The sequence below is a fragment of the Mauremys reevesii genome, linkage group 3 (assembly GCF_016161935.1).
Source record: "Mauremys reevesii isolate NIE-2019 linkage group 3, ASM1616193v1, whole genome shotgun sequence".
Lineage (NCBI taxonomy): Eukaryota > Metazoa > Chordata > Testudines > Geoemydidae > Mauremys > Mauremys reevesii.
Genome location: NC_052625.1, coordinates 104,321,209 through 104,332,578, shown reverse-complemented (window position 1 = coordinate 104,332,578; position 11,370 = coordinate 104,321,209). Strand labels below are relative to the sequence as shown.

The window sequence follows — 11,370 nt, the reverse complement described above, 5'->3', positions numbered from 1 at the left end:
ATCCTCAGAGTCTCATGTTTTGAAGACTTCTAGCCGCCACACAGACATTTTCATAACAGCTCAGACTTAGTCCCACGAGTTCCATAAAATATATTGGATCTCCTCAAAGAACAGGTCTCAAATTTCACCAGCTACTTCTGTTCTCTGCCACCGCCAGCCTGCCTCTCTGGCTCAACAGCTTTGTCGCTGAGAGCCTGGAATTCAGGGAGGCTGATGGTAAAACATGGAGTATAAAGAAGAAAGGGACAGGGGAAGAGACTGAGGTTCTAGCAGGAAAGAGGATGTAGGAAGAGAATGGGGCTGTGGGTGCAGAGGGGAAGGCCAATGACTTGGTGCATACAGACTGAGATCCCCATGCTACCAGCATCCAAAGGTGACACTATCTGGAGCTCGCCACAGTGCAGCAGGCAAATGGTGCCACTGGGCACTGGAAAAGGAGGGTGGAAGGAGATACTGAGACTCAATAAGGTGAGCTGTGGATGGGCAGGAGTTGGAGAAGACCTGCATGGGGCAAGGTTGGGTGAGGAATGCAGGGCAGAGCAGGGAACTGGAAGGAAGCCTAGATTCTCAGCCTGTACCAGAGGTCCCCATGGAGTTGCTGTCTGGCAGCAGCTCCATGAGGAGTCAACTGAGTCTTCACCAAGGGGAATGTTGCTATGAAAATAAAATTTAGGCAACATGATGCCGGCTTTTTGAGAGCAAACATGAAATATCTTTATTAGCCATGGTATACGCAGATGGAATACAAACCCAAACATTGTTGAGAGAATCTAAGAAAGTATAAGATGATTGGCCAAATTTATTTGGGGGTTGATATTATTACCCTCATCTGGATATTGCAACTGAATTGTTGTCTTAGCGCAGTGGTTCTCAACCAGGAGTACGTGTACTCCTGGGTGTACTCAGAGGTCTTCCATGGGGGTACATCAACTCATCTAAATATTTGCTAGTTTTACAACAGGCTACAGGAAAAGCACTAGCAAAGTCAGTACAAACTAAAATTTCATACAGAAAATGACTTGTTTTTACTGTTCTATATACTATACACTGAAATGTAAGTACAATATTTATACTCCAATCGATTTAATTCATAATTATATGGTAGAATGAGAAAGTAAGCAAATTTTCAGTAATAGTGTGCTATGATACTTGTATTTGTATGTGTGATTTTGCAAGGAAAAAGAATGCGGAGTACTTGTGGCACCTTAGAGACTAAAAAATTTGTGCATAAGCTTTTTTGGGCTAAAACCCACTTAGTTTTTAGGTGAGGTGAAACTTGGGGGTACGCAAGACAAATCAGACTCCTGAAAGGGGTACAGTAGTCTGGAAAGATGAGAGCCACTGGCTTAGTGATTTGCCTCATTGCACTGTATGAGATTTGTTTTGATAAATCAGTGATTAAAGAATCTAAACAAGTGTAATGAGAGCTAGAATATTAGACTACAATATGACATTTGTATCTAAAAAGACACAGGAAGTGTATAAGATTCTTGGTGACTTTATTAAGATAGTTCTTTACTTGAGTTGCTTGTCTTCTACACACATTCGTAAGCTGAGTGTATCACTATGTTGCCTCCCAAATACACAACTTTTTCTTTTTTGGTACAAGAGTTACATGTCTACACATTCTCCATCTCTTTTCATTTCAGCTTAGACAAAAGGTTACATTTTCACTATTGGTCAGGATTTTATATACGTCCTAGATCATCCCACATGACATTTTCCACAAAGATGTTTTACACATACTGTCGTTTCCATGGTGAGGAGTCTTTTGTGCTGACCATCCCTCCAGACCTGTTGTTCCTTTTGAAAAGCAAGTAGAAAAGTCATGGAGTTTTGCCAGTTCTTTCCCTCAGGGAAAAATAAAATCTAAGACATCTAGGGCTAGTTCAAAATTAAAAAATAATACAGGTTCACAAAAACACAATACAGATGCCCTAGCATTCCACAATTTTTGCCCTGAGGGCAACTCAGTGTCAATTGCTACCAAATCTGTTCCCATTGCCTAACAAGAGTAGGACACAAACATAAAACATGAGAAATATTGCTTCCAGTTTGCCCACAGCAACAATGCTTGTCCAATTAACTAAGGTCACATTGGTTTAGGAGACAAGGTACCCAGCATGCTCTGTCTTGTATTATAAGTTTCATAAGCCTTGGTCAGTCCTCCCTAGTCATTCCATGAGCAAAATAATGCTAAATATTTTACTGCATTGTTTCCCTGAAAAGTTTTCTTGTAGTTCTCTTTCCAGGCTGCCTTTGAATGTTACAAAGGAAAAGTTAATGGGGAGCTTAAGTTTTGTAAACACGCAATATGTTTGTGAAACTAAATGAACTGTTACTCCTGATTTCTGCAAATCAGGGAAGCCTCAGGGGCTACATTTATGGAAATATTTAGACCATAATGGTTAAGTTGCAGATATTTGCACCACTGACACCAAGTCAGATGAGCTGTATTTTGCAGTTCATAAAATGACAAACAGCATTGTCCTCTCTATAAAGAGGCACTCTGCTTTCCTGATGAGTTTGCCCCATTATGACTCCATTTTCATGAATTGAGTGGCAAAAAATATGTAAGTATTAAAAAACCCTTGAAATTAAGAACTTCAGTGTGGGACAATAGTGAAAGTACTGTATGCTTGTTTTGATATCTGTCAGTCTTGACTCTATCTCCACTTTAATTTTGCTTTTGTCACCAGTCATTTTGTATTCAGCCATATTCATCAAAAGAAAACAAGGACAAAAATAATATTTGTGCTACTCCATGTGACAATGGCCACCAAGTGTCATCAAATTAAAAGCAGTATGTTCATTTCTGTTCTAGAATATAAATGTGATATGTTTTAAGTTCTCCCCTTTGTAAAAATCCTACTTTCATTCTAATTTGATTCAGAAGGCATTTCTTACATAAAATATTTAACTAAAGTTAAGTAATGGATGCTCAAGCAAGACATTATAAAAATACAAATTTGAATTTTCCTTAGAATTGCAGCCATGTGCAACCAATTATTAACCAGTAGCTCTAATAAGATATAAAGACACATAAATGTGCATTTTCTTGTTATAAGAGGCATATCACATTTTGTCAGCAATGGAAAGATCTATTCATAAAAGGGGATGACTGGTCATAGAGATCCCAATATTTGATACAATTGGTCAATTTTGGTGATCTATTCTTCACTCAAGGATATTTGAATGTTAGTTTTCATGCTCCATATAAGCAAGCAATTGGTAAATGCTCATGACCATTGGGAAATGAATGACACAATTTACCTCTTGCCCAAAATGTTGGTGGAGCCTCCTTTTGAATAGAATTAACTTCTGAATCCTAAACATGTTCATGATGGTTCTAGATCAGGGATGGGCAAACTTTTTGCCCTGAGGACAACATCTGGATGAGGAAATTGACCATGAATGTAGAGCTGGGGCAGGGGGTTGGGGTGCGGGAGGCAGTGCAGGGTGCAGGGGTGGTGGTGTGCAGGAAGGGGCTCAAGTCAAGGGCTTGGGGTTTAGGAGGGGTGCAGGGTGTATGAGGGGGCTCAGGGCAGGGGGTTGGGGTACAGGAGGAGTGTGGGGTGCAGCAGGGGTTGGGGTGCAGGGGGGGTGCAGAGTGCGGGAGGGGGCTCAGGACAGGGAGTTGGGGTGCGGGCTACAGGAGGGGTTCAGGGTGCAGGCTTCGGCCCAGCGCCGCTTACCTCAAGCTGCTCTGGGGTGGCAGCAGCACACAGGCTTCCTGCCTGCCCTGGCCCTGCGCTGATCCCGGATGTGGCCAGCATGTCCAGCAGTGGTTCCTCGGGGTGGGGTGGGGCAAGCGGCTGTGCTGCACTCTGCCCTCGACTGCAGGTACCACCCCCCCCCCCCGGAAGCTCCCATTGGCCGTGGTTCCCCATTCCCGGCCAATGGGAGCTGCAGGGGGTGGTGCCTGAAGGTGAGGGCAGCACGCGGCAGAGCCGCTTGCCCTATCCCACCCCTCAGAGGCCACAGGGACATGGTAACGGCCACTTCCTGGAGCAGTGCGGGGCCAGGGCAGGCAGGGAGCCTGCCTTAGCACCGCTGCGCCAAAGGGATGGCAATCCCATGGGCAGGATTGAAAACCCTGATGGGCTGAATCCAGCCCGCAGGCCGTAGTTTGATCAGGAAATATATGACAGCACTGTTTCCAGTGATCCTTATTTAAGATTTAGCCTTATTCATACCTAATTTAAGATCCTACCAGTCTCTTTTTTGAAAGGCAGTGGGGGTAATATAATGCTGAAGTAATTGGATTGTAGCCATAAACTAGAAAAGATCTGCTCCTTACTAGACCACAGTGAAGCATTTCCAGACTCTCACTAACTCTTGTTTCTCTGTTTCATTGGCCAGGGGCTAGATTATGGCACCCTTACTCCCATGGAGGAACTCCATAATCTGGGCCTGATCCAAAACCTGTTGAAGTCAGTGGGAGAGTTTTTCTTGATGCCAATGGGCTTTGAATCAGGCTCATGAGTAGTCAGATCAATTTCAAACAAAAATTTCACCCAATGAGTTCAACGGAACTATTCACGGTGTAAGGTACTACTCAATGTGAATACGGTGGGCCCTAAATGAGTAAGCTGTCGTAGGCTCCCGCAGTACAGCTGAGTTTATGATATAATGAAGTTATTATTATTCTCTTTTAGCCTGCATTTCAATAAATGTAAATGTTAACAGCTGTCTGGGAGACAACAGAGAATTTTTTTCCTGTCTATTGAGACTGAAGAAATTAGGAACAACAAATGTACAACTTCAAAGGAGTTTTTCATCACTGAGCATCATTGGAGACATCTTAATGATCCTTTTTGTCTGTCTTGTCTTCTCTAAATCCCATGCTCATAATACAAGGTAATTTATTCATTATATTGCAGAGATGGCTTTCATGTGGAGAGATTTTTCAAATAATACAGGAACTGGTTTGGATATAAAATGAAAGGACCAAATCCTGAGAGGAGCAGAACAACCCCAATTCCCACTGAGTTCAGTAGGAATTGTGGGTGTTCACACTACTTGGGATTTGGGCCAGATGTTAAGACTGCTCTGCAGAATGTCAAAATTAAATCCCTCTGTTAAACCAAGCAGCACTGGTGCCATTCTAGTTGAACACAGAGCAAGCCACTCTAAATAAATTAAAGTAAATGAAGAAAAATATGTGTGTGTGGGGGGGGGTCTGTTTTCAGCTCCATTTTCTCCCTATAGCTTAATGGATGGATGCATTTAGGTTCATGAAAAGGAGAGAATGAAGAACATAGATCATCCTTAACTCTGAATGTCTTGGCTTTTTAATGGCTAGAGGGGTTGCTGGGGTTTAATGTTCCTGTAGGGTTGTTTACCCTTAGCTTACTGGTATGCTTTCTCAATCCTACCACTTTTTGTATGGGAATTGTATTTGTATGTACTCTCTCTACATATATACAGTATATACAGTATATAGAAACATTACATGAAAAGTATCTTTCATTTAACTAAAATCAATTCAAAATAAATCTTTGTCTCAATTATATACATTCTTAGTCTATCTTTTCTAAGTTGTTCAATGTCTGTTTCCCTTTGGTCTCTCTTTTCTATTTGTTTTATTAATTCTTTCTTTTCTCCTTTTTTTCAAAATTTTATTCCAAATCTACATCTCAGCTTCTTGTTCTCCTTCTCTACCTTCTTCTGCCATGTTCCCTTCTTTCCTTTCTATAGCACATTCCCTCTCTCATTTTCTCATTATTACCACTTGTTCTGACTTTTCTTTCATTCTGTAACATTCTTTCCAGTTCTCTTTCCCTCTCAGTCTTTGCTTATTGTCTGCTCCTCCTGCTATGTCCACTGCTTCTTGTCTATCCCCTTCACCTCACTTTTCTATATCCTGCACTCTCCCTCCTTCCAGTGCTTCTTCACACCCCCTACTCTTCACTTCCAGCAGTTTTCTCCTGACCCATCAGTCTTCTGAAATGTTCTCCTTATGTCTGTCTCAGAACGTATAAAGTCTCATTCTTTCCTCAGTTGCCTCATACCTTATCCCACCCTCTTGCCTGGGGCATTGGACTTTCCACTCCTGCTCAGCCATCGCCTGTTTGCCTCTGATTCAGTAAGGGGAGCCGCAACTTCCATTCCAGGGTAGTGCTGAACCCAGCTGACAGGAAGTTATTGGGAAGAGGAGTAGAGTGGTGACTGTATGTATGGGGAACAAAGGGAGGATCAGGGGTAGCAATTTTGTGCTGCATTGACCCACTACAGCCTCCTTCATAGAGTCATAGAATAGAATAATAGAATATTAGGGTTGGAAGAGACCTCAGGAGGTCATCTAGTCCAATCCCCTGCTCAAAGCAGGACCAACACCAACTAAATCATCCCAGCCAGGGCTTTATCAAGCCGGGCCTTAAAAACCTCTAACGATGGAGATTCCACCACCTCCCTAGGCAACCCATTGCAGTGCTTCACCACCTTCCTAGTGAAATAGTGTTTCCAAATAGACCTCCCCCACTGCAACTTGAGACCATTGCTTCTTGTTCTGTCATCTGCCATCATTGAGAACTGCCTAGCTCCATCCTCTTTGGAACCCCCCTTCAGGTAGTTGAAGGCTGCTATCAAATCCCCCCCTCACTCTTCTCTTCTGCAGACTAAATAACCCCAGTTCCCTCAGCCTCTCCTCGTAAGTCATGAGCCCCAGCCCCCTAATCATTTTCACTGCCCTCTGCTGGACTCTCTCCAATTTGTCTACATCCTTTCTGTAGTGGGTGGGGGAGGGGACCAAAACTGGACTCAATACTCCAGGGGTAGCCTCACCAGTGCTAAATAGAGGGGAAATAATCACTTCCCTCGATCTGCTGGCAATGCTCCTACTAATACAGCCCAATATGCCGTTAGCCTTCTTGGCAACAAGGGCACACGGCTGACTCATATTCAGCTTCTCATTCACTGTAATCCCCAGGTCCTTTTCTGCAGAACTTCTGTTTAGCCAGGCGGTCTCCAGCCTGTAGCAGTGCATGGGATTCTTCCTTCCTAAGTGCAGGACTCTGCATCATGGTCCAAGAAGGTGTAAGGTCATGGTGATGGATTGAGGAAGGAGGTTATTTTGTCCCCTGTGGAAAATAGTGGCCTAAATTGACACCTGCATTAGCTGAATGGTGTACAAAGTAACCAACCAGGTGGCAGGCCTTTTAAGCAAAGGGTAAGTCTACACTGAAATAAAAAAACCTGTGGCACCAAGTCTCAATGCCTGGATCAGCTGACTCGCGATCGCAGGGCTCAGGCTGTGAGGCTATAAAATTGCAGTGTAGGTGTTCGGGCTCAGGATGGAGCCTGGGCTCTGAGACTCTCCCCCTTCATGGGGTCTCAAAGTTCAGGCTTCAGCCTGAATGTCTACACTGTAGTTTTATAGTTCCTCGAACCCGAGTCAGCTGAGCCAGGCCAGCTGCAGCCATGCTCTGGGTCTTTTTATTTCAGTGCAGACATACCCTAAGTAGCTTAAGAGATACTTTTATTTTTATTTTTATTTTATTTTTAAATTTTGGCAGATTTTAGTATTGTAGACTGAAGTCCTCCTCCTTTCCACAGAAGAAGCACTGCATGGACATTGCCACGTTCCCCAACTTTCCTGCTCATGTGCCTCATCTAAGTCAGTCCCAATCTTTGTTCCATTTTAAGCCTGTCTGCTGAGAATTTCAAGAGACACACCAATTGGGATTTATGGCAGCATTTATGATGGTGAAATCAATCCAAAGGAAACTGGACTCAAATTCCCATTCGCATAATACACAGAAAAGCCTATAAATCATATCATTACTTTGGGGCCTCATTTGACCTACTAATCATCTAGTTTTCCAAATACCTCTAGCTTAATAAATTATTTACTGTATTAATATTGCCAAATTAATAAGCATGAACATTTCCACAACAGAAATTTCCTTTTGCCAGTGCAAAAAATAACGTGCTCAGAATAAAATTAGACAAAGAACAACCACAGAAAATATTTCGACATCATAATGAAAATGGTAAAACTTCAAAGCAACCGCTGCAAATTTTAAATTAATCGTTGTGGGTTGTCAAAAGGACAACAAATTAATTTCAGCTGAGGAATTTATTAGGCATGTATTTATTTCAGCTCTCTTCACTTTCATGATTAATGTCTAATGAAACTAATTTCAAATAATAAAATGAAGTTACAGCATGTTTCTGATAGAGAGAGGCAAATGAAAAAAGCATATCCAAACACTTGAATGTTAGAAACCTGAACCCAGGTCTCTAATCCAGGCCCACAGGCTGTGGCTGCCACCAGATCTAGTGGACAATGCTTTAGGCCAAATCTAGTGGACAATGCTTTAGGCGCTTGGCGTGCTGGGGCCTGGAGCCGGCCCTGCTTCCAAGGTATTAAAGTTCAATACATACTGACCTTCTTTGGGGTCTTCAGCCCCTTCATGGGGCCTATGTAAGCTCCCTCCTCAGGGCATGCAGCCTGTTCCCTAGTGGTGGCTGGGATGGGGGGGAGGGGCAGACCCACCCACTACTCCAGGTCCCAACTCAGGGACCCTACAGATAGCAACCAACTGCTGCATCCCTTTTAACTCTGCTGCTTCTGTTCTCCAGGCAACTTCCCTGCAGCCTCAGCACCTTCACCCTTTCCTCAGGGCTGAAGTCTTACTTGAGACCCGTCAACCAGCCAGGAGCTCCTTCCTTCCTTGCTCCCCTAGTCGCTGCCAGTAACAGAATCTGCTCAGGCCCAGCAACTTCTTTTATAAGAGCCTGCTGGGCTCTGATTGGCTGTTTCCCTGCAGCCCCTCTATTCTAATTGGCTGCTTCCCACACAGCTTGGAGGACTCACCTCTTCTCCTCTTTTCTGGGGCAGGGTATGGTAGGATTGTGAAGCCTCAAGCAGGGGATCCCAGGGCCTGGTACACCCCATCCCACTAACTATAAGGCCCCAGACTCTAACCATGCAGACAACCTAGAAAGAACTCTAACCTAGAGCATATCCCCCCAAAACCCACCTATGGCTGTAGACTCAGAGCTATTGCTAGAGTGACACTGTGCAGAGCTTCCTAGCCGCTAAGCAATGGGGAATTAGCTGTCAGAGCCAGGACCCAGCTGGAGGCCAGCAGCCAAGTCACAGCATCTCCCAACTGATGATAGAAGGCAGCCAGCTCCCCCTTTAGTCCAAGGCAAGCTGTGGCTGGGCAAAGCCAGAGTTATTAGAACACTAGCCCAAAGAGATGCAAGAGTCAGCAAGAATTATAGCAATTCCCATGTTCCTGAAGCTCATTTCATGCTGCAGCCTTAAGTTCTGGCCAGGGCCGGCTCCAGACCCCAGCGCGCCAAGCGCGCGCTTGGGGCGGCATTTTGCCGGGAGGGCGGCAGGCGGCTCCAGCGGACCTTCCGCAGGCACGTCTGCAAGAGGTCCCCCGGAGCCATGGGACCGGCGACTGCCAGCGCGCCCCCCGCGGCGTGCTGCGTGCTTGGGGTGGCCAAATTCCTAGAGCAGCCCCTGGTTCTGGCTAATCAGGACATTTGCTGTTATTTATGTGGATACAGTAATGCTTAATCAAATATGTGAAGTAATTTGCATAACTTCATAAGATTTATGGATCTTTAGCCTCAGCCGCTTTGACTGAACTGGAGCGCTCACAATGCACATGCTCTAACACCCCCCAGAGGCCCTTCAACTAGGGAAGACCAAATTTCACATTCCTATTATTACACAGGTAAAGACAAAACACAAACAAAAACTGCTTAGGTCTTTAGCATAAAGAAGCAATAATGGGTAAAATTCCATCTTAACCTTTTAAACCAATTTTACATCTTCCCTGAGTAAATTTTACATCTTACATGGACCAAGATTAAAAATCTGAGGTATTCTGATGTTGTGTTTTGATGTCAACTATAATGACAGAGGCCATTGTCCAAAATTCAGATAGAGATTGTAAAGACTGAGGCATCAATGGTAAGTTCTAGTGGTCAAAGTTGGAAGCCAGGAACCAGAGCCAGGGTTGTAGCTGGAGTCAGAGTCAGGGGATGAGCCAGGGGTTGAAACTAGAGTTGGAGGTTGGGTGGAGAAGCAGGGACCTGGAGAGAGGGGGGGAAAGCAGGAATCAGGAACAGAGGAGAATCTGGGATGAGGACATGAACCAGGAACAGGTAGGAAGACAGGGCTCAAGAGTCAGGGTCCAAAGTGTGTGCCTACCTGCTAGGGATCCACCTCGTTGCTCAGACAACATCCTGTGCCTCTTTCTGACTTCAGCAGTGCGTCCAAGCTAATCAGAAGCTTTGTGGGCTGAACCCTTGGTGAGCTAGAGCTCTGCTAGCCCCGTTGTCCAGGGCCGGCTTTATGAACTGCGGGGCCCGATTCGAATACCCGGCGGCGGTCCAGGGCTTCGGTGGCACTTTGGCGGTGGGGGGTCCGCTCCGGTCTTCCGTGGCAAAGAAGGACCTCCCGCTGCCGAAATGCTGCCGAAGACCCGGAGTGGATCCCCCCCTACCGCCAAAATGCCGCAGAAGACCTGGAGCAGACCAGGTGAGTAAAAATTTTTTTTAAAATTAATAAGGCCCTCTTAGGCGCAGGCATGCCTGCGGATGCTCCACCGGAGCCGCGGGACCAGCGGACCCTCCGCAGGCACGTCTGCAGGAGGTCCACCGGAGCCGCGGGACCGGCGACCGCCAGAGCGTCCCCCGCAGCATGCTGCCGTGCTTGGAGTGGCGAAATTGCTAGAGCCGCCCTTGCTTGGAAGGGGGGTGAACTGAACTGAAAGAGCAACTGAGCTGGAGAGCTGGGGTCGGTCAAGGCTTGCTACAAAATGAAGAGTCTCCAGGGAGGAAGCCTTGGGGGCACTGTTCCATTCCAAACCAGGGACTATTTGAAAGCTAGCCCAGGAGGGGTCTATTTGTGTTTTATACATGGGCTGTGTGGAGGGCTGAGCCACTGAAAACTCACCTGAAAAGAGAAACTGCCAGCAGGGATCACTGCAAGTAGAGCAACCAGGGCTAGAAAAAGAAAGAGCAGGCACACACATACATGATAGGAGGCACTGGAGGGAGGTGAGTGGCGATGTCACAGGATTCTGGAGGATTCTAAACATAGAGATCCCACCTACGGTACACATAACCATAGCGATACAATCTAGAGTACTTAGATCTCCAAATCAGGAAGATGTAGAACTTGGATGAGGGTAAAGAATAAATAGCTAAGAACTTGAATCTCCTGGTCCCAGCAGGAGACCAAAGGAGCCAGCTTCAGTGAGAGTAGAGCTGATCCAAATTTTCCAAGCAAAGTTTTATCATCAAAATAGAGCCTATTTAAAAAAAAGATGAAAATGTGTTTGAAATTGTCATTTGTTTTTTACAAAAAACTATTCCTATGTTTAGGAACTAAAACTATAT

The 11,370-nt window shown here is 45.0% G+C and overlaps 1 long non-coding RNA gene across 1 annotated transcript; it reads right to left on the bottom strand.

The window, feature by feature from the left end:
• Positions 1–1,499: 1,499 nt before the first annotated feature.
• On the bottom strand, positions 1,500–11,017 carry LOC120400138. Its single transcript, XR_005595553.1, has 3 exons — positions 10,925–11,017; positions 3,274–3,328; positions 1,500–1,803 (listed from the first exon to the last, which is right to left on the bottom strand). It is a non-coding gene; the product is annotated as an uncharacterized LOC120400138 (long non-coding RNA).
• Between the last annotated feature and the right edge of the window lie 353 nt (positions 11,018–11,370).